The sequence below is a fragment of the Ctenopharyngodon idella genome, chromosome 3 (genome assembly GCF_019924925.1).
Source record: "Ctenopharyngodon idella isolate HZGC_01 chromosome 3, HZGC01, whole genome shotgun sequence".
Classification (NCBI taxonomy): domain Eukaryota; kingdom Metazoa; phylum Chordata; class Actinopteri; order Cypriniformes; family Xenocyprididae; genus Ctenopharyngodon; species Ctenopharyngodon idella.
In genome coordinates this window covers 50,304,898-50,329,331 of record NC_067222.1, presented here as the reverse complement: position 1 = coordinate 50,329,331, position 24,434 = coordinate 50,304,898, and the positions used below count along the sequence as shown (strand labels likewise).

The window sequence follows — 24,434 nt, the reverse complement described above, 5'->3', positions numbered from 1 at the left end:
AGAGCTGTCTGATTGTATTTGTTACTAGTAATAATTGGATTGGAGAGCTCTCTAATTGGAATTGTTAATAGTAAGAATTCAGTTGTAGAGCTCTGCAACTAAAAATGAATGGAAGTTAATGGAGACATATGACTAGTAAAAATTCATTTGTAGAGCTCTCTAATTGTAATTGTTACTAGTAAGAATTGAATTATGGAGCTCTCTAATTGAATTCTTACTAGTGTGACAGATGTTAATATAAGTGTATACTCACGATATTAAAGGTGCAATATGCAAGTTTTTTGCAGTAAAATATCCATAAACCACTAAGCCAGTGTTATATATTTTGTTCACTTGAGTAGTTACAATATCCCAAATGTTTGCAACTATTTGTAAATCGTGAGAAAATTGCAATTTTAACCAAGGTTCCGGGACGTGTGAGGAGTCGCCTGTCAATTGCGTCATACCCGTGTTACCCTCGGTTTCCGGTTTTATTTTGTAAAAACCATGGAAACTCCAAAGACGCTTTAAAATATTACACGCTTTAATAGACGAGGGAACTACTGTTTTGATATATTTATAGACAGAAAACGAATTGTTTTATAGCTCAACACGTTTAGTCTTATTGTTTAAATCAATTTTCTTGATTTTTTTCGAGTACCATGCTTTACCATGCCTCAGAGAAAAACACTATTTTGTGAAGTAACACTAACATAGCATAATCAGATGCAGCTTTATTTTTAGTAACAGTAATACATCATTTTCTCCATCATACAATACGTTTTAAAATTAATTTCATGCCATTTATCGACACAAGCCATATGTCATAATAAAAGTTCTGCTGCTTGTGAGGCGTGTTGCGCAATCGCTCCAGCGGCCTCGTTCAGCTCCCACAACACTCAGTCCTGCTCTGCTTCATACTACAGTAACGTTAATAATCGCATCCGTGAACATGGTTAGTTCCCAAGTCCTATCCCTATTCTTTTGCACCGTCCGTTGAGATGGAGACCACACGTCCCAAGATTCCGCTCTAAAACTTGGCGTCATCAAGCTACACCTTTGTTTTGAATAGGCTTCTAGCGACCTCTAGCGGCCAAAATTATTATATATTGTACCTTTAATGTATTTCACCAATTAGGGGCCAAGCACCAAAGGTGCTTAGGTACCTCTTGTAATCATTAGTTTTCTTGTTATTATTCTTCTGCTCTGGAAGTCTATGGCAGCCCGTAGAACCGTATGCGGGAAAGTTGTGAAATTTGGCACACTGATAGAGGCCAGTTTCAACTGTGTCCATAGCAAATTTGAGTTTCGGTGCAGCGCCACCTACTGGTCTGGAGATACAAAAAATGGTTATTTTTGCTTATAGCTTCTGATAGGTTTGTCCAAAAATCATAAAGTTGGTCTTTTGAGATTCGGGGCATCATACTGAGTCGAATTATATCCAATTTTCCCATATCAGGCATTTTTACAGTCGGCCATTTTGAATTTTGTTTTAAAATGCTGTATTTAATGAACGCATTAGCGTACCGTTACGAAACTCAATATGGGTCATCAGCACAAGGCCATGAAGGAGCCTGAAAGGTTTTGCACCAGCGCCACCTAATGGAGAATTATTTATTTTTTTCATATGCTTATAACTTTTGATCTGGTTGACTTATTTTCATGGAGTCATATCCTTAGCGAGTGTCACTGTCACCTCACTCTGACCATACCGCATTAATTTGGTCACAGTGCCACCTATTGGTCGAAAGTAATAAACCAGTAAATCTATATTATTGACTGTATATATCATTTTTCAGCTCTTTTACCTAAAATGATCTTAATAGATCTTAAATTGCTCACTGTTGCAGTTGGTCCGATGCTCCCAGGCATGTTGGCTGGCTTGTTGTGCCTTTTTTGCTTGGCCCCGTAATTGCTGATTGCAGATATATATATCCTTTCTTTCGATTTTTATTTATTTACTTAGTATTAATTTGTTCATGATTGTTCTCTGGCTGCTTAAACTATTTTTGCAAGCCACGTTTGTTATGGCAAAAACAAATGTGGAGAAAAAAAAAACATTGAGTGCTGATAGTTATGTATTGATGATGATATAACCGTTACTCATACTGTGTTTAGACCCTTGTGTTACATTATCACCACTGTGAAACTACAGCAAGAGTTCCAACAACAATCAGTTAGAAAGATTTTTTTTTAAACACCAAGCACAAAAAACAGCCGCAGCACTATTTAAACACACAGATATAAAAAATCAGCACATCAATCTCAACAATGGTGCCAATAAAAAAGGACCATTCAGCTGCATAATTTATTCATGCTGCACTGCATGCTGGGAGTTCTGTACTATGCTGGCACTTAGCATGCATTGCGACATTAAACTTTTGAATGTCACCATTGTTGAGATTCATATTCTGATTGTTGATGTCTTTGCTGTCCAAGTTATGCAGGAATTCAAAATATTTTATGCACTATATGACTTCAATATTGTTCTAAATAACTGATTACTGAAACATTGCTGGATTTTATGCTGTAGAATCACAGACACAGTATAATCAATAAACATAAAATATCCATTAAATGAAAAACTAGACAGATAGAGATCAATGAATTAGAGAAGTCCAAGATGATTACAGCATCATCACAACAGTCAAAACACCCGATCAACTTCATGTTGGCTTTTTCCTGCCACAACAAATATATCTTATAAACACTCAGTTACAGCAGCCAGAGAAAACTAATGTTAAAGAGTCAAGAGTCCAATTAAAGCAAACACTGGTCTCCACAATGGTGACTGCAAACGTCAATATATTTTTATTTTCAATAAAACATCAACATCCAAATCTGTTAATTCTCAACGAGAACTTCTGTAAAGAAATAATGTCAAACTGGTTTGTGAACTGGTTTCACACTCAGTGTGGCTGAAGTCAGTTGTAGTGCTTGTGTTTCTGCTCATCTCTTTTTTCTGGTCTTGTTTCTCTGTCCTTCAGTGATTAGTGACCTAATCAGGTGTTCATCAGTGTCTGAATTCACTCACTTTTTTTCATTCACTTTGTCAGGTGTACTATATTAGTGAATTAATGTAGGGAATAGTGAATGAGGGTATAGGGTGTGATTTAGAACACAGGCTCTGAGTGTTGACTTTGCGCGCTGTTAACTAACAGTATATTCCTTTAGGCTACTTTCTTGAAAATGACATATATTACCCAAAATGCATTGTTTTCTTCAGTATATTACTGTTTAAAAGGGAAAATGGTTTGTTACTTTTAGAATTTGGCTGTTTTTTTACAGCAAGGTTTAACAGTGTACCTTTGGATTTAAAGAGGTCTGATGTTATCAATGTAAATAGAGGAGGAACTGTCATAAACTGAATCCTGGTGTGTTAGATCAAGACAAGGGTCAGGTAACACTGATAATTTTTCTTACTAGTTATTGATACTGCTGGTAACTGCCACTGCACTCCCATCATCTGCGATGACAGACAGGTGAGATGTGCCGTGGCCCTCACAAACAGTCTTCAAGTCATATCTGTCTTGTTCAGTGGCGTCATCTTTAATCATCCTCCTGATGTCGTCTGCAAAGCTCTCTGAGGTCATATTTTGGATGATCTGTGAAACAAGATTTGTATTTGTAATTATAGGAACAGTGAAAGGCTTTGACAAAATAACGCCTGCTTTATTTAACGTAAGTTAATCTGTGACAGAGGTGTAAAGTCCAGGGGTCAGAAAGTAAAAGTCCTGCCATATTTTTATTCCACCCACTGAAGCAGTGTTAAAGTTAATGAGATAATTATGTGATTAATGGAGTGATGATTGACCATTATTGAAGATACCTGATGTTAACAAGCAGAATCACCAAAGGAGAAAATCACAGTTTTAAGTCACCATCATTGAGATCAGTGTTTGAGATTCATACGCTGATTCTTGATGTCTGTGTGTGCCTAAAACACAGCTTCTTTTTTTTTGTGATCAGAACAACTTTTAAGAAATCCTTTGGATTATATTGAAAAAGCTGATATTCTGCTGTAGAATTACAGTGTTGCTGTAATCAATAATGTAAATCTAACTCAGAGATTGCTTGTCTGGCTGTTGTAACTGAGTTATAACAGCCAGACAAGCAAAAAGAAAAGATGATATTAAATCTAATAATATCAATATAAAAAGTCAAGGGCCCAACTAAATCAAACACTGATCTCCATGATGTTGAATTAGAATTGTTATTTTCTCCTTTGGTGATTCTGCTTGTTAACATCAGGTGTCTTCAATAATGGTCAATCATCACTCAGTTAATCAATTATCTCATTAATTTTAACCACTTTCCACCACTGCCCAGAACCAACACTGAATATTTAGAAAACATTCTTATAACAAAATTCTGTTAGCACATCTGTGGTACTTATTTGATGTGTTTGAAGCTTGAAAGAGTCACTATGAGTTGCTATAGTATGGGTGGAGTAAGTTTACTCACTTTGTCCCTTTGGAGGCCCAGCATTGTTATTTTTGGGTGAATATCCCTTTAATACCCAAGGAATCCATAAGTAGAGTTGAACTCACCGCAGTGATGTTTTCATAACGTGGGTCTCCCAATTTACTATTTTGCTCATTGGCATGGCGGAACGCCTCTATCATACGATGATAGGTCAAAGTCTTGTTCCCTATTGTGGACATACTGCTGCTTGAGAGGTCGAAACCTGAAATTAAATGTTTAATTATTTGAAATGAACCTTAGAAATCTGTAAAGAATTAAATGGCTTTCATCCATAACCCTGCTTGCCCTTAAATGAGCTAAAGTTTAAACTCTTAAAATCACCCTCTGTGTGTCTGTTATCTGAGAGATAATAAAGCCATGTTGCACACTGTATGAGTCTTTTGGTCCTTTATAACAGTTGCTTTTCAGACTGTATGATATAATCTCAAAATTTAAATGATGAATAGATGAGTCTGGAATAACTCATGGCTGAGCAAAAGAGGACAGCATTAACTGCCTTTTTTACACAACAAACTCAATATATAAATATAAAGCTAATCAGACGTGTTGTATGACTATACAGAGAAGGTAGGCTATACTGTAGTAGTTTTGAACTGAATGGGCATTATATATGAAATTAACTTACGACATAAAACGGTTGTTACGTGTCTGAACGTCACTGTTGAGTTTTACTCATATCGTGTACCATTATTGTGTGGAGCAAAGTTGTTATGTGTGAAGTGCTCTCTTTCTCTCTCGCTCTCCCCGTCGCTCCGTGCTAATTTGTGTAAACGCAGGTGCAGCTGTTTATGTGGGCGGAGCCGAAGATCATTCAGTGGATATAAGCTTGGAGGGAAAAGCGGCTCGATGAGTTCCCTCTCCTGCTTGTGCTTCTAGCAAAGTGTGGGTGACACTGCTGGACTAGCCTTTAAAACCTCGTGTGGAGTACAAATTGTTAGTGGTATAGGCCGGTAAATGTTCAATTGCCCTTTTCCCCTTTTCATGCAGACCGTTTGCAAGTAGTGGGAGGCCCTTTTTGTTTAATGACCATTTTCTCCTGTTTTCTGTTAAGCAAGGAGGTAAGACTTCTGTTTTTTTGTTTTGTTATCTCTTTCCAGGGAAGATCTCTAAAAGTAGGTAGAACAACCATCTTTTGTTTATTGTTTTGGCTGACCAAAACCCACTGCCTCCAAGCCATCTTTTGTTTTCTTTATTTTATTTATTTAAGAAATAAACACTTCCTCTCTGACTCAACCTGTGACATTGTGGTGTGTTTGTGGGAGCAGGAGACGGGACTCTGGGCGACACGAGTTACAATGTGTCGCTCTCTGTGTTACGACCGAATGTTGTGTTTGTGGAGTTCGTAACAACGGTGCATACGGCTGTTTCCATGCAAAACTTGGCATTTATCAATATGGACATGAGCGGTGGCTACGATCAAATCTCACATCAGGTCTCAGCTCGTGTACGCAAGTTTTTGAGTTAGCTTGAACTTGCCTGCAGCATAAATCTGCTGGAGTATTGTAATGAGAGCATTTTTGATAATTTATATTATTTTCCTGACAAACAACCGAAGCTTAGTAGTCGATCATAAACAGTTAATATTAGAATATCAAATTAAAATGAAATTAAATTAAATTAACTCCCTTGAGTCGGAGGTATTGCCGGCGATACCACCTCGGTTTTTTTCGGAGTATTTTGAGTCTCTTTCAATGTTGCACATACAATTAAGAGTTATACACCATTTTAATCTGTGAAATATCTTCTTTTATTTGTGTAGACTCAGAGTAAAAACAAAATGTTATGCTTTTTGTAAAATAAAGAAAACTAACATGATGCGTGATCTGTCCTCTCCCTCTGAACGAAGTCCAGTCTGATAGTTCTCAGAAAATGAAGTGTAACTTAGTAAATACTAATCATAAAAAAATTAGACTTATGTCTAAAGAAACGTTGAAATGTCAGGTTTTAAATCGTGTAAGTCAAATCGAAAACAAAAATTCTGTTTATGTAATCTGTATGAAAGGAGACACATGTCAGACGCCCGTGATTCAGCTCATTATCCGCTAATGCGGCCATGCCCACTCAGCGAGCGCTATTCAGACGCAAATTCTGAGGCAATACATGTATACATCGTCTCAATCGTGTATTTATTGTCTTGAAAAGTGTTTATCTGGATGTTAAAGCCATGGTTAGCGATCTCTGGAAGCCTCTGTTAGTTCCTGGAATGTCACATGATATGCCTGTTCTTCTTTAGGAGGCATTTGTGGACTAAAGGTGTACAGAGCGCCCTCCGGCTGCAAGTATGAATTGAAAACGCAGTATCCAGCGCTCACAGTGATGACAATAAATATAGAATAAATATTACTCCTCTGTATAGAAAACTGACATAAACATAAGAGAATCCATCAATATTTCTCCAAATGTGCATGCTTTTAAGCATTTTAAGAAATTACAGTCAATATTTAAGAGTAAAACAGAGGTCAAAATGTGAAGCTTGAGTCTTAGATCTTTTTAATGATGTATAGTTTGTCAACTGCACATTAACATTTAGGCTATATATTATAACAAATATAGTAGCCTATATGAAATGCCATAGAGGTAGGAATGTTCAGACGCTTTGCAGTCTGCAATCACAGAAATACATTATATTTTAAAGTATATTAAAATAGAAAACCATTATTTGGTTTGAGACTTGAGACTTCTTTTAAAAACATTAGTAATGCGTCTGATGTTTTGACTGCTAATGTAATTTAACCCTCTGGGGTCTGAGGATTTTCGGGGCCCTGGAGAAGTTTTGACATGCCCTGACATTTGTGCTTTTTTCAGTTTCATAAACATATTAATGGAAAAAGTGTCATTACACTGTATTCAGCACAAACTAGGCTACCATAATATGTGAGGAACATGTATGTACATGTTTGTGTTTTTGAAGGAATAACGTTTATGCGTGGTTATTGAAAAAACAAAAAACTTAAGTCACTGAAATAAAGCCAAAAAATATATATTAAATCTGTGTTCACAAGACTTCTGGGTATTGGAGGTTGTAGACTAGAGTTTTTGCTTCAAAATGATGTAAAAATTATCCTGCATACTCGTTCATTTATAACAATATATTGATTTAGTTTTTGTAAGACACTTTTTGTCAAGAAACACAGTATGCGTGGAGGCGTGAATCATCATGAATAATGGGTGATTTACACCTGAGAAGACAAAAGAATCGCATAAAGAACCTCCAATGAGCTGCATATTAATGAGGCCTTTCAGTCAGGTAGGCTATGTGAAAAAACCCTCTGTGATCATGTCTCAAGCTCATCATGGTGTATATCAAACATACAAAAAAACAGCAATACTGTGAAATATTATTACAATTTAAAATAATGGTATTCTATTATATACTTTAAAATATAATGTATTTCTGTGATGCGAAGCGTTTGAACATTCATGTTACCTCTATGGCATTTCATATAGTCTTTTAGCTTAAAAGCATGCACATTTGGATAAATATTGATGGATTCTCATATGTTTATGTCAATTTTCTATACAGAGGAGTAATATTTATTCAATATGTATTGTCATCACTGTGAGCGCTGGATACTGTTTTCAATTCATACTTGCAGCCGGAGGGCGCTCTGTACACCTTTAGTCCACAAATTACTCTAAAGAAGAACAGGACATTCAGGAAGTAACGGCATGTCTTCCAGACATCGCTAACCATGGCTTTAACATCCAGATAAACACTTTTCAAGACAATAAATGCACGATTGAGATGATATATACATGTATTGCCTCAGAATTTGCGTCTGAATAGCGCTCGCTCCGTGGGCGTGGCCGCATTAGCGGATAATGAGCTGAATCACGAGCGTCTGACATGTGTCTCTTTTCATACAGATTACATAAACACAGAATATTTGTTTTCGATTTGACTTACACGATTTAAAACCTGACATTTCAACGTTTTTTTAGACATAAGTCTCATTTTTGTGTCATTAGTATTCACTAAGTTACAGTTCATTTTCTGAGAACTATCAGATTAAACTTCGTTCAGAGGGAGACGAGAGATCACGCATCATGTTAGTTTTCTTTATTTTGCAAAAAGCACATCATTTTGTTTTTACTCTGAGTGTACGCAAATAAAAGAAGATATTCCACAAATTTTAATGGTGTATAACTCTTAATTATATGTGCAACATTGAGGAAGTATTTTGAGTCTCTTTCACACTGATAAGAAAAAAACCGAGGTGGTATCGCCGGCATGACCGCCGACCCGAGGGAGTTAACATAGGCCTATACAAAATTTTCTTCACATGATGTGCAATAATACGTCCATGCATGAGCTCAGAAAAAAATCATGTTTTTTGTCAAGAGTGGACATTAATCCTGTTATCAGCATGATCACAGAGGGTTTTTTCACAGCCTACCTGACTGAAAGAGCTCATTAATATGCAGGTCATTAGAGGTCATTATGCAAATCTTTTGTCTTCTCAGGTGTGAATCACAGCATTATTCATGAAGATTCATGCCTCTACGCATACTGTGTTTCTTGACAAAAAGTGTCTTACAAAATGTAAATCAATATATTGTTTTACATGAACGAGTAGGCAGGATAATTTTTACATCATTTTGAAGCAAAAACTCTAGTCTACAACCTCCAATACCCAGAAATCTTGTAAACACAGATTTAATTTTTTTTGGCCTTATTTCAGTGACTTAAGTTTTTTGTTTTTTCAATAACCATGCATAAACGTTATTCCTTCAAAAAAAAAAAAACATGTACATACATGTTCCTCACATAATATTGTAGCCTAGTTTGTGCTGAATACAGTGTAATGACACTTTTGTCATTAATATGTTTATGAACAACTGAAAAAAGCACAAATGTCAGGGCATGTCAAAACTTCTCAGGGCCCCAAAAATCCTCAGACCCCAGAGGGTTAAATTAGAATAGAAGGGTGTTTGTGACCCATTAAAATACCATACAACAGGGGTCTCAAACTCAAATTGGCTGGTCGCCGTTGCTGTGATTGACACCTCATAGGAGGGCCATTTTAATATTCAAGCACAAGAAAGCGCAACATTTCTGAAAATCTCCTTAATTTTGCATTATTTCTCATTTACTTAAAATTCCATTTTAAAATATTTTGCCATACTTAACAAAAAATGTAAACAGCAGTGTCTCTATCATACATACATACAGTGTTAGTGCAAATATTTCCCCTTACTTTATTTTAGCTAAATAACATCAAGATCTTGCACTGAACAACACTGTACTGAACAAATGCAATCCCTGAATACATTTGTACACTATTCTATTTCTTGCCAGACACCTGGTGCTTCTGCTCACACAGCTGAGCCACATTTGTCCAAAATGCTGTTTGAGCATCGGTAACGTTTATTGGTAGCATCGGACGTGTTTCGGTGGTTTGCTCGCAAATTGCGGAAGTGCTTTTACTGTAATTTAGGCAAGCGTGCTCATAATAGAAGTGACGCAGTCGCAACACGCATGCGGTGCGCTCGTTTTTCCAAGCGCGCCTATGCCGCTGCGAGATGAAAACATCTCAACTTGTGACAAGGGTGTAAATGGCCCATGGGCTGGCAGTTTGAGACCACTGCCATACAATTTTTTTTTCATGAGTTTAGCTTTACATGCACAAACAGCAAAATCCTCAGTGTTAAATTAACCTCTTAACTGTCACGATCCCACTGGCGGGACACCTCCCAGCCAGCACACCCATGTAGGGCCCACATGGTTTAGCCCAGATGAAATGAACATTGTTCAGAGTGCACACTACAGGCTGTTAAATGTAACACTGAATCAGTGTTGGATTTAATGAGGTAATTAAGTAATTAAGTGATGATTGAGAATTATGGAAGATAGCTGCTGTTAACAAGCAGAATGAACGAAGGAAAGAGAAACAACAAGAACAGAAAAAAATCGAAACACTAGAACTACAGCTGACTTCAGCTGCAGCCTTAAAAGAAGACATTAAATCTCTCAAGATCTCAGCAGAGGAGGATTAAACAACTCCATATACAGAAGCTCTTTTTGAGAATTAAGAGAGAGACAACAAATACAACATCTGTGCTACTTCTGAACATGAAGACCAAATCTGCAATGGTCTCTTTGTCAAGTCCAGTCAAAAAACATCACTTACACATCAGGGGCCTGTACCATGATGGTAGTTGAACAAATTCAGTTACAGGATTAGCTGAGTTGACAAAAACAAACCACCCCAATCCGGCTTTGTTGGTGCTATGATGCTGATCATCAACTTTCTCTGTGGAGCATGTTCACATAAATGAGTGACATCAGTGGAAAACAGCCAATCACATGCCTTGCAACAAAGAGAAACTGTGATTCACTTCTTGCGATTGTAGCGTCTGTGCAAGATCAGATCTGCCAGCCAAATTTAGAATCTTCAGAATGCTTTTAGCCTCCTGAACTGTGCGTGTAAATCACGAATCGGCTCCAGCAAGTCCGGGACCAATTGCCCGATTGGCACCTTTGTTACCTCATTGAAGAAAAACAGAAGATATTCTCACCAGCTCTAGGGACTTCAAAGAGTCACCCTGGTGGGGCTAAGGGTCATGTGGTCACAGACACCGGCCACAACCCCAATACACACACACATACAGACACTCACAAACACACATGGAGATTATATGTACATTTATCCTCCAAATATGACTGTGCCAAAGTGTACCCGTCGTTGTATTTCAAGTTGCATGTACGTATCCCTAGTATATAAGCTTAGCTATGACTATAGTTGTGTTAGTTTTATTCTAAACGATAAAATTCAAGTATAAACTGTATCTCCCCTTCTATGTCTTTGCCATCTGACAAGTTTGGTCTCATTGTAAAGCTTTCATTATGCCCTAATTGAAAATGTATGTCACATGACTGTAAAATGCATTCTTCTATTTTTAATGGTACTTTGAAGAAAATGTACTCAGATCTGACACTTCATAAACCATGCAAATTAGGTCATAAATGGAGACAAAGAAAAAGTTTGCCCACCAAAATCGCACCCTCATCATTGGCTGATGTACCCGAGGAGGCGTTCTGGTCTGTTGTCCTTAAAACACAATGACACGCGTCTCTTCGTCGCACAAGTTTTTTCTTTTGTCAAGCCGCACAAACTGAAACTCCTGGAAAAGGACCAATCGCCAAACCACGCGCCCTGAAACTCCTACAGACAGGTGAGTAACCACAGCCTGAACTCATGCAAGTACAGAACAAGCGTTTTAAGCTCTGTGTAAACTGAGTTTCCTTGCTGGCTCTCAAAGGTTTCAACTGTTCGTAATTTGCCATTTCTTTGATCACCTCTGTTTTCTTGACTTTACTTTTGTTTTCTATATATGTGTATTATTTGTGTATATTTAGCCGTATAGCCTCTGTATCCGTAGTTTCATATATTAAATACTTTATATTCATGCTCAATTGTTTCTGCTGCTCATTCAGAAAACCAAGTCAATTCTGCAATGCTTAATGCTGCAATGCATTCTTTTTTGCATGATGCACCCAGAATGCATTGTGGCTTGAAGCATGTCACTATTGTTGAGATCCATATGCTGAGCTAATGAATTAAATACCTGTAATTCGCTACACGATAGAGCAGCCCGATTCAGAACTCTTTTGCTGAAGGTTAAGAGATTGAAGAATATGAAGAATTTAAATGCATTTACACTAAAGAAAATACTTGTCCATTAAAGAGGACAAATAAAAGAAATTATTTTGCTCTATCAGTGCAAGTGAAACTTGTGTAGTTTATATAGTTGATAATCTATAGTGATATACTCAAACATGTAAAGTCACGTGTAGTCATATTTAAAGAGTTATCTATTGATTCTAAAACTTACTTATATAACATATGATCTGTATATATTAATATTCATAGAAACTAAATGCTTATTGGAGCATAAGTTACTATGGTGATGAACACTGCTAAAAACCAAGTCACTTTCATGGTACCTAAAACTCAGGATTGGCGCAAACTAACCTGAAACTTAAGTGGCTAGCCAGCTAATCCAGCTTCATGGTACGGGCCTCAGTGTTTGTGTTTTGGGACAACACTTGTGTTAATTTTGACACATTCACATTTAGGTCTGCGCATGCGCATTAGCTTGATCCAGCCTAAAAAATACAGTTTTTTTGTCATGATTCCAGCGTTTGGAAAAAAAAAATTATGAGACAGTTGTTGTCAGATTTCATTGGTGATTTCAAATATGAAATTTAATCGAAAGCTTGGCAAACAGCTTTGGAGAATGTGACTTGTCTTAAAGGGACTTTGTTATTACCACCAGTGATTTATTTTATTATTTTATCGTCATTTAAAAAGACAAATGTCACAGCAGCCTTACGCAATTGTGCAAACCGTCCCTTTGCGGCACCTGGTGATGACTGCGCCACAAGTGTCACGTGTCACTGGGTTGCATTTAACGACAGCATTACACGTGGTGGTTATAGGCATTTTGGTTGAGTACTGTACATAATGAATAAAAATTTAACAACAAAAATGTTACATGCAAATATAGAAACATATTTGGATTCTTGCTATGGTGTGACAGACATCTAGTTGTCCAGTCTAGTTGTGTTCACACAGATTTGAGTCCTGAAACTGAACTGTGTTTGAACGTAACCATATTAAGGACTTAAATACAGGACTGAAAAACGATTCTGTTGCTGAGTGAATGTCACCACAGTCACACACTCACTTACCTTTGAGTATGTTGAGTATCAGAGCGAGTACAGGTCCACCAAATGGGGCATCAGGAGCATGAAAAATGTATTTCCCCACAGTAAAGTTTATTGCAGACATACTGTCATCCTGTCTTATATTCCATTAGGTCCTTGAGTGTTATAATCCCTCCTGTGTTATGAAAAACAAAGATTCATATAGATTTTGCATACCCCTAAATATGAATAGAGTGAAATTTAAGCATGAAATAACCTGCAGCATTGATATCATCCACTATAGTCTGAGCCAATGGCCCATTGTAAAAGGCATCCGGTCCTTCTTTTGCTATCTTCTTAAAGGTGTCAGCTAGTGCGAGAAATCTTATAGTATCATTTTCCTTCAAGGTGTTATTGTTTGAGTCACAAAACACTTCACTGAAAAGAAAAGAGAGAAGAGCAGAAGCAAGATGATGTCATAAAACTTAAAAGAAAGATGGGGAACCTGTTGTAAATAGAGACAAATCAAAATTTCAGAGGCAAAAACTGTGACATTTGAGCCTTAATAGCAGAATAATACAGTTGATACAGTTATTAATGCAGAGAGAGAGAGAGAGAGAGTGTATGGGCTCTCTGGACACAATAAAACATATTTTACAGAGGTGGAAAGTCCAGGGGTCAGAAAGTAAAAGTCTTGCCATATGTTTATTCCACCCGCTGAAGCAGTGTCAAAGGAACACTCCACTTTTTTTGAAAATAGGCTCATTTTCCAACTCTCCTAGAGTTAAACAGTTGAGTTTTACCATTTTCGAATCCATTCAGCCGATCTCCGGGTCTGGCGGTACCACTTTTAGCATAGCTTAGCATAGTTCATTGAATCTGATTAGACCGTTAGCATCTCGCTCAAAAATGACCAAAGAGTTTCGATATTTTTCCTATTTATAACTTGACTCTTCTGTAGTTACATCGTGCATTAAGACTGACGGAAAATGAAAAGTTGTGATTTTCTAGGCTAATATGACTAGGAACTATAGTGTCATTCCAGCATAATAATCAAGGAACTTTGCTGCCGTACCATAGGTGCAGCAGGCGCAATGATAGTACGCAGCGCCTGTGACCCCGTTTGCACAGGGAGCGTGCCTTGCAACCATGGAAACATTTTTGAGAGACACTGTGTAATATCATTACACAGCGCAAAGTTTTATATAATATGATTATAACTTGAAAAATGTTAATAACTGTTCACCTAACTTTTTTTTTTTAAACAGGCATTAACTGAATACACACAGATATCAAGAATAAGCATATGAATCTCAACAATGGTGACATGCTTAATGCCGCAATGCATGATGGGAGCCATAAGTTTTAGACTACGGTGTATGGTGTTTTATACCCAGCATGCATTGCGGCATCAAACATGTCACTATTGTTGAGATTCATATTCTGGTTCTTGACGTCTGTATGTCTAAACATTTTTTTTTTCTACAATGTATTTAAAAATCAAAATTCAGAATGTCTGCTCTCTAGAAAACCAGTATCGACAGTTGATTTCATCTAAAGGCTGTGGCTGGAAGTCAGTTGTAGTTCTTGTGTTTCTCTTTCCTTCATATTCTGCTTGTTAACATCAGGTATCTTCAATAATGGTCAATCATCACTCAATTAATCACTTAATTATCTCATTAACTTCAACACTGCTTCATTGTTACTTATAACACTGAGTGTGGACTCAAACACTAAACAATGTTAATTTAACACGGAAAAATTTGCTGTGTGGCTGGAGAAGTATTTCTGAATGGGCTGAGGCTGCAATTTAGCAGATTTGAATTGAAAGTATTTTCATTTTTTAAGTTTTAATTAAAAAAAAAAAAAAAAGTCTAATTTTCCATTAGTTCACAAATGAAATTTTCTTACCACAGTGTTTTATCATTCAGAATTGTGCTACTAGTCTCATTGATTGCTCTGGCCAAGGCCTTGCCAATCTGAAAACCATCCTCTGCCAGTTTTATACTGGGCTCAAACAGCTCCTCCCATTTCAGTTTCCCATACTTGTCGTGTGCCTTCCGATAACCACGTAGTTCTCCTGGTACAGCTATGAACAAGCCTGACATTCATTATGAAACACAGAAGAGTTATTCAAAGGCAAAACTGGCAAGAAGATATCAGAAATATTACTGCTTTTTTAATCTGCTGAATCTGTGCTGTGAAACCATCATGGAGGCTGGGTTTGGGGATATGTACATTTGTTGTGGTTTACCTGGTTTTGCGTTCCTGGTTTTTTGGGGGTGTTCACCAAACATGTTCTCTGAAGCATTCATGGGAGCAGTTTCTCTGGCATTAATTATCTCCACTGTTTCTGAGGGCGAAGGCATAAAACATTCATGTAATAAAAAAAAATGGTGGCCCAGTAGTCAAGGGGTTGCAGTGATGCCAAGTAATGAAGATTTTAATGATCTAATTTGAGATCTTAATAGCTAACTGTGGGTGCAGCTTGAAAAGTGGTGTAGAATCACTCAGCACAGCCCAAAGGCTTACCCTGACATAAAACTTATATCCAGCCGCAATATCTGATTGATTAAAGGAAACCCAGTCAACAATTTCATCTCACAGTGATCTCACCATATGGTCACAATTCAAATTCATTATGTACTCACTGTGTGCTCATACTATGGCCACAATGTGAGATCATCCTCTAGAAATGTTATTGTTCTAAGAATGTTCTGAGAATATTATGTTCTTGTTTTCAGTAGCTAGTTTTATATTTGTTACCAGAATGTTCTCCTAAACGATAGGATTACATTCTCTAAAAATATTCTAAACATGTTTAGTGATAACATTTATAGAACATTATTCCCTAACATTCTTATAAAGTTTTAATGGGAAGTTTCCCTGCAGGCACTGGACTCCAACATCTTTCATATGTCAAATTTTGGTTGAAAGTGAAAATCAGGTTGAAGTCAAGCTCCATTGCCATTAAACAACAATTTTATATTTTCATAACTGTCCTGAGATTCTACAGCTTGAAATCCAACAGCAACTCAATTAAAAAACAACAACTTAAAAAAAACAATGTGCACAAAAAGTTTTAAATCCCTTCACAGAGACAAACACAAACCTCAAGAATCAGCGTATGAACCTCAATAACGTGTGACATGCTTCAGTGCATTCTGGGTGCATCATACAAAACTCATCAGTGGTTCCCAGAATGCATTGTGGCATAAAGCATGTCACCATTGTTGAGATGCTGATTCTTGATTTTTGGGTGTATCTAAGTGAAAGAATAGTACCAAATGTTTAATGTGTTTTAAAGATCATACACATTTTTATTATTAAAACACTGATGGGTCTCAAGCTGTAAAACCATTATTATAATCAATAATATTAAATTAATAGGTCATATGACAGGTCAGATGAGACCAGCTTATATGATTACTACATAATGATTATATCATTATCATCAAGTAGCTGACATCATCTGGTCACATTTTCTCTTGCTATAAACGGTTGCAGCAGCCAGAGAAAATAAAGCAAAACTATTATTTTCAGTAAATCATCAACATCTAAACCTCTGTTAATCTCAATAAAAAATAGCCTGACATCAAACAACTGTTTAGACATAAACTAAATTTCCACTTTCAACCAAAATTTGATGTCTGAGCAATATTGGAGTCCACATCCAATATATTTTCTAGCTGGAATGACCTCACATTGTGGCCATAGTATGAGCAGACAGTGAGTGCGCTGAGGTTACACTTTAAGATCACTGTGATCTCACATTATGACCACATGGTGAAATCACTGTGAGACAAATTGTTGGCAGAAATTGCACATTTGCTCCCAAGTAAGTGTGCGGCAACAATTGTGATCAATATGATGGGCTCGTTCATGGCTCTTGACCTCAGGCTGCTCTATAGAAACTACTTCTTTAATATTGCACTTTATTTGTTTGAATTGTATCTGCTGAATGACAGATAACATATGTATCATCTTAGTTCACTAAGTAAGTTTTTTTAGCTCCGGTCCAAACTTTCTTCCAGGTGTGCTTTATAAAGATTAGCAGAACATTTTTTAAACTGTAACCATTATGGGAGATTGTTGTCTGGTCAAGTCTCTCAAAGCCCACTACCTGTTGATGCATTGTATATGGTGAAAACCACGCCTCCTCCGATGCCCATGCTGTGAGGATTAAACAGACTCACACACAGCAGAGCAGCAATAGCAGCATCAACTGCTGAACCGTTACGCTTCAATATGTCCCTGCAAGAAAAAGAGCTCTGTGTAAAGTTACGCAAAGCTTTCAAGTGACTCCATATTAGCCATCTAGAATCTAGGGTTGCGAAAGTCTCCTTGATCATGCAAGGAATCTCTCCCAGAAACATAAATGTGGCTACACTCTTAGAAAGGATGTGTTAAAACTGACTCAAAATGTGTTACATTTTTACACATCAATGGGTGAGTTTAGGGACAACACTTGTTGTGTTAATTCTGACACATTCATTGATTCAATGTGTCAGGAAGGTTAACCAGAGGTGAAGTCACGACCAGACCCTCCAAGACCGAGACCAAGATCATTCAAGAGGGAAGTTAATGAGATAATCAAGTACTAGTGATGAACACCTGCTGTTAACAGGCAGAATCATTGAAGGAAAGAGGAAAACAACAACAACAAATAAAACACCTGTGCTACTTCTGAACATGAAGACAAAATTTGCAATGATCTCTTTGTCAAGTCCAGTCAAAAAAAAAGTCTTACACATCAGTGCTTGTGTTTTGGGACAACACTTGTGTTAATTTTGACACGTTCACTGTGTCAAACACAGACATTCAGAATGTGTCAAAAAGCATTTGTTAAAAACTGACTCAAATTGGCTAAATTCTTTCACATCAGTGTGTGAGTTTAGGGACAACACTTGTGTTAATTTTGACACATTTACTGTGTTATGATTTTAACAGTAAATGTGTCAGGAAGGTGATCAGATGTTAACAGCAGAATCACCAGAGGAGAAAATCACAATTGTAAGTCACCATCATGGAGATCAGTGTTTGCTGTAGTTGGGCTCTTGACCCTTGACTTTTTAATATTACATTTTGTTTGGCTGTTGTGACTGAGTTATAACAGCCAGACAATCAAAGAGAAAAGATGATCAGGTGGTGTTGGTTATGTTTTCACATAATCATTATTTGATCTGAATCACTGAACTCATTTAGAGCCCAATCTCTGAGTTAGATTTACATTATTGATTATAGCAGCACTGTGATTCTACAGCAGAAGATCAGCTTTTTCAATATAATCCAAATGATTTCTCAAAAATTGCTCTGATGATAAAAAACAACAACTTTATTTTAGGGAAACACACAGACATCAAGAATCAGCCTGTGAATCTCAACAATGGTGAGAATAATAAAGCATGTTGCAGTGCATTCTGGGTGCCACCAATCAAAATTCATCCATGGCTCCCATCATGCATTGCTGCATGAATAAATTATGAGCTGAATTGTCTCAGTAATTTCCTTTATTCTCACTATTTTATTTTTGTTATTTTTATGTGACTTTAGTAGCTTGTTTTCTAATGTTCAGAGTTGATCTGTTTATCAGAATAAGTTGCTTGTCACCATTGTTGAGATTCATACGCTGATTCTTGATGTCTGTGTGTGCCTAAAAGAAGTTGTTGTTTTTTTGTTTGTTTTTTATCAGAACAACTTTAGAGAAATCCTTTGGATTATATTGAAAAAGCTGTTCTTCTGCTGTAGAATCACAGTGCTGCTGTAATCAATAATGTAAATCTAACTCAGAGATTGGGCTCTAAATGAGTTCAGTGATTCAGGTCAAATAATGATTATGTGAAAACATAACCAACACCACCTGATCATCTTTTCTCTTTGCCTGTCTGACTGTTACAACTCAGTTACAACAGCCAAATAAAATTTAACATTAACTCCTTAACCTCTTAACTGTCACGGTCCCGCTGGCCGGACGCCTCCCAACCAGCACACCCATGTTTAGCACATGGTTTAGCCCAGATGAAATGAACACTACTCAGTGTGAACACTACATGCTATTAAATGTAACACTGAATCAGGATTAAACAATTGTATATGGAGTTGTTTAATCCTCCTCTGCTGAGATCTTGAGAGATTTAATGTCTTCTTTTAAGGCTGCAGCTGAAGTCAGTTGTAGTTCTAGTGTTTCGATTTTTTTTCTGCTCTTGTTGTTTCTCTTTCCTTCGTTCATTCTGCTTGTTAACAGCAGCTATCTTCCATAATTCTCAATCATCACTTAATTAATTACTTAATTACCTCATTAAATCTGACACTGATTCAGTGTTACATTTAACAGCCTGTAGTGTGCACTCTGAACAATGATCATTTCATCTGGGCCAAACCATGTGGGCCCTACATGGGTGTGCTGGCTGGGAGGCATCCCGCCAACGGGATCATGACAGTTAAGAGGTTAAAAAGTCAAGGGTCAAGAGCTCAACCAAAGCAAACCCTTAAAAACTGTGATTTAACAGCAAGTGTTCGTCACTAATGTTCAATTGTCACATGATTCATTAATTATCTTATAAAAATCTTGATTAAATGGTCTTGTTTTGGTCTGGTCTTGACCACACATCTGGTCTTGAATGGTCTTGGTTTTGGAGGTCTGGTCTTCACCTCTGAAATTAACACAAAGATGTGTAAATGTGTAATATTAACACATTACAGGTGTTCTCGGCTGCACAGATTGTATTGTATGCTGTGAACAAATACACAGGTTGTGTTAATTTTAAAACTACACATAATATGTGTAAAACTATTTAATTTTTCCAACAATTTTTTATGAAATATTGACACAAAATGTGTAAACTAGAGTGCTACACATAATGTGTCATTTTTCTACACATTTCTTCTTAGAGTGTATTTGTAATCATACCTCCCAATGTCAGAGCAGTTTTTGGCACCCGCTGCCACTGCTGCTTTAGAATAGCACTTTACAGTAGATGTTTCTTTGGGTCTCTTAGTGAGTGTCAGAGAGAGTGTCAGAATGAGCGTCACTAAAAAACCCACTGCAATCACAATGGCAATCCAGTATCTGAAAGTAAACCACCAGAGTACAGTTTGAGAAGTTTGATATGTATTCATTACACAAAAAGAATTTAAATATTCTGTGGTATCATTTCAGATTATCAACTGGTATACCTGACCAAATCATGTCATGGATTATGTTATACCCTGAACCTCTACAGCTCTGAGAACTGCTTAACTGGATTTCTTAAAGGGTCATGAAACCCCAGAACACATTTTTTGAGATGTGAACAGATATGTACAGGTTGCATGTTACTAAAAAATCTAATAGCACTCACAAAGATTATCAACAAGTGGAAATTGGTTATTTTTGCATTTTTCAGAGCAATTTTGTTCTTCCAGTTTGATAAGCAAAGTCAAAGCTACATCACAAAATCTGACGTAGATTCAGGCCTTGGAGTATTTAGTTTGCGGGGGCTAATCTACTTCCCCGGGTTCTCTGCATTTATTCATGAGAAAGAGCTCATTCAGTCCAATCCCTGTGCATACGATTATAATTGTGGTAGGGGTCGTAGGTTTCTCAGTGCTACAATACAAAAATGCTTTTCCCTGCAACATGACCAGAGCTGAAGTTTTGGTGCAGCCGGTTTGTTTTGCTGTGATACCAGCACAAATGGAAAATATGCTCGCATGAGATTGCGTTACAGTGGAGAATTTAAATGTCACAAAAGTGTTGCTCATTTATCTCTGCCTGCTCTGTCTTCGGACACGCTGTACAATTTAACAACACAAAAAGACTGCAGTACAATAAAATACATAGACTGACAGGAAAACAAACTGATTCACAACATTACATTGATTCAAAAGCCAGAGAAAATAGATTTGTCTTCAGTGAGGATTTAAAACCATCAACATTGAAAGACAGCTTAATGTGAACCGGCAAATCATTCCACAAACTTGGAGCAGCAACCGAAAAGGCACAATCACCTTTTAACTTCAAACGAGACCGTGGCACAGTCAGCATCAACTTGTTTGAGGACCTTAAGGGCCTAGAACATTGTTTGTGGAGAAGAAGATCAGTAATATATTGTGGAGCCTGGCCATTTAACCCCTTATACACATAATATAAAACCTTAAATTTCACACGATATTCATACTGCAACCAATGAAGTGAAGCCAAGACAGGCAAGATATGTTCCCTCTTTCTGGTTCCAGTAAGAAGCCTGGCGGCAGCGTTTTGTAATAGTTGCAGGCAGAACAGAGAGGATTTAGCCACACCTAGGTATAGTGAGTTACAGTAATCCAGCCTGGATGTAGGGCTGGCCGATTTTTCCGATTAATTCGAATTTAATGTTTTGCCTCGATTTTATTATTTTTAAATTGAGAAATCGCGATTTTGAATAAAAATGTTATCAAACGTTACAATTAGACATGCTGACAATACTGCAATGATAACCGCTAAAAGAAGAAAATAATCCGACTGCATGATTGCCTTCATATGTAATGCATATTTTCTGCAAAGATATTTAACAAATAACAAGTCATTTGTTTTACATTTACACCATGTTGATCACTTCAGGTGTGCTGCACTTAGAATAGAACTTTAACCAGATTGTTAATAAAGAGAATGTTACTTGAATCATACTGTAGTTAAATTCCTGTAAGTTGACTAGTTAAACATAAAAAAAAAAAAAAAAAAAAAAAAAAAAAAAAATCGAAATCGTGAATCTGTCAATTGTTCTGAAAAAATCTAGATTTAATTTTTTTGCTAAATCGCCCAGCCCTACCTGGAGGATATAAAAGCATGGATTACTGTCTCCAACTGTCTCCAACTGTCTACAATTTCAGTTTTTATAGACGTATTTCACACACTCTCCTGCACCAAACATGAACCAGCACGATGTATGCACACATATTTCATCATGTCTTCTTCAAATGAAATATATGTGCAAACTGGACACTGATACACTCTTAGAAAGGATGTGTTAAAACTGACTCAAAATGTGTTAAATTCTTACACATCAATGGGTGAGTTTAGGGACAACTACGGAAGTAAATTAATGCCAAATGTTTTTGAAATAAAAAGCTTGTTGAATTGCAATAATTGAAAAAAAAAAAAAAAAAAAAAAAAATGCATTACATTAGCTGTGCTTGCATTTAGATGCATTGTATTTTTAAGGCTTGCATTTTTATGGGCTGAAATTCAACATGGTCGTATATTTAAGCTGTGAATATTTCAATTCAAAATATTTCACACACATTCTCCTTTATAAATTATTGAATTTTTAATTTCACCTTTCAGATTTCACTTCCAAAATATTCATTCTGTTTAAAAATACAACCTATAATATTCGACTGGCAATTTTCAGTACATTTTATTTCGCTTTACAAATTCAGTGGTTCAAATTCGGCAGAAAATTCAACATTTCACATCCGGGAACTGCAGGAAAAGCAGTAGAGTACCGATGCATGATCTCCATCTGCTGTTAGTCGACTTAACCAGCAGGTGCCGCTAGCGGCTGTTTACGACGACCAGAGCAATGGCTAGTAAGTCATCATTCGTTCATAAAAAACGGACTTACAGAAATAGAGCAAGCGGTAAGTGAATGTGTGATGATCATCAGGGCCAGTATAAATGCAGAAAAGCTGATAAAGACACAAAAGCTGCATTTATGTTTAATTCAGTGTCTTTACTGTTACTTTCCCTGTGTAGACTACATGTAAGCAGCTTTCTCTACAGTGAATGAGATTATAATGTTATTGCCCGATGCTGGTGTACAGATCAAATGTTAAATCTGAGGTAGACATATATTTCTCTGTGTTGTTTAGTTTTCTTAACTTTATATCACCCTGTGTTGCAATACTAGGGTCTCCCTCATCTGTCATAGGATTCCCCTGCCATCAGGACATATAAGACTCTTAACACAGCTTAATGGACTAGTAAAGTGATATAAAAGACCAAACTCGCACCTCATTTGTGATGTAGGTTATACTATATAGGCTCCAAGAAAGCAGATACTGGCATAAAGTGTTTTTGACGCTGAACATTTGATATTCGCAAATTTAGGGACCGTCTCTAAAGTTACGACATTCGGTATTAACGTTTTTACCTTCAGTAGCGTTTAAAGAGAATGATTTACAGTCACAAAACCAACTGTTAAGTCTTCATCTAGGTGTCAGGTCGAATAGTGATGTGCCCTTCTCTCTCTCTCTCTCTCTCTCTCTCTCACTCACACACACACACACACATACACATCCTTGCTTTTGTTACTTTGTGAGGCCCCATGACTGGGACATCACTTGTGGGATCCACCCTTTCTAAAAGAGGTACGCTTCTTAAAAAAATCACGCAAGATCAGAACACATTCATAAACACAAATCTCACTTGATAATCTCAAATTTGAGAACTTTTGCACAAGACCTGACTGGGCTGTCACATGTGGGGTCCCAAACTGGTTTTCTTTCCTTGTGGGTCCACCTACACACACTTCAAGTTTTACATACTTCGTGAGGCCATGCCTTTACTATTCAGTAGTTGTGGGGCCCTTTGCACATTGTCTTTGAGTTGAATAAAAATCTATATCCTTTACTTCACAGTAAAAAAACAAGTCAGACAAAAACAAAAACAAGTCAGTTGACAACTGTTTTAGACACGGTCTTCATTCTGCCTGCTGTTTGTGGCACAATCCCTTTTGATTGGTTTGTCTTTTACCAACCAACACCAATAAACCACAATTGTCTCAGTTACATACTAACTTTGCCCTGTGAAATATTGAAAATCTGTCTGAGAGAAACAGTCATGTGGGGAGTGTGGGATTACAAATTTAAGAATCTGTTTAAGATCTGCTGATCCTACATCCTGACATAACCTCACATGAAATATTAAGGTGAAGTATATTGTATTTAACATTTTGAGGTAAAGATAATGACAATTTAAGGAGATCAAGGCAGGCAGCCCAGGTGTCTGTAACATTAACCTTTTGTCTTCATGCACTTCCTAACCATTTGGCTCAAGATACAGCTGTGCCTTTGTCTCTATGATAATGTAAAGGTATGGGCCATACTGTCAGACTGAGTGGATTAGCATGTATGCATTTGAATGACACCGTTATGCTGATTAGATCATGGCTGGGAAATGTAGGGAATGGGCTGATTCCTGCACTGCATTTGCATGCTTTGTTTAGATTGTCTCCACCTCTACTCTATGTATCCCTCCCCCTTGAATGTATATGAACTACCAAGTACACTGCCTTAGTTGGACTTGGATGACTACAGCGACGCACAGCGTGTTCCTCAATAAAGAGTAACTTCTGCTTGA

At 37.0% G+C, this 24,434-nt stretch overlaps 1 pseudogene; it reads right to left on the bottom strand.

Moving 5' to 3' along the window:
• The window catches only part of LOC127508797 (glutathione hydrolase 1 proenzyme-like), a 41,864-nt pseudogene that overhangs the window by 5,478 nt on the left and 11,952 nt on the right, over positions 1–24,434 (bottom strand).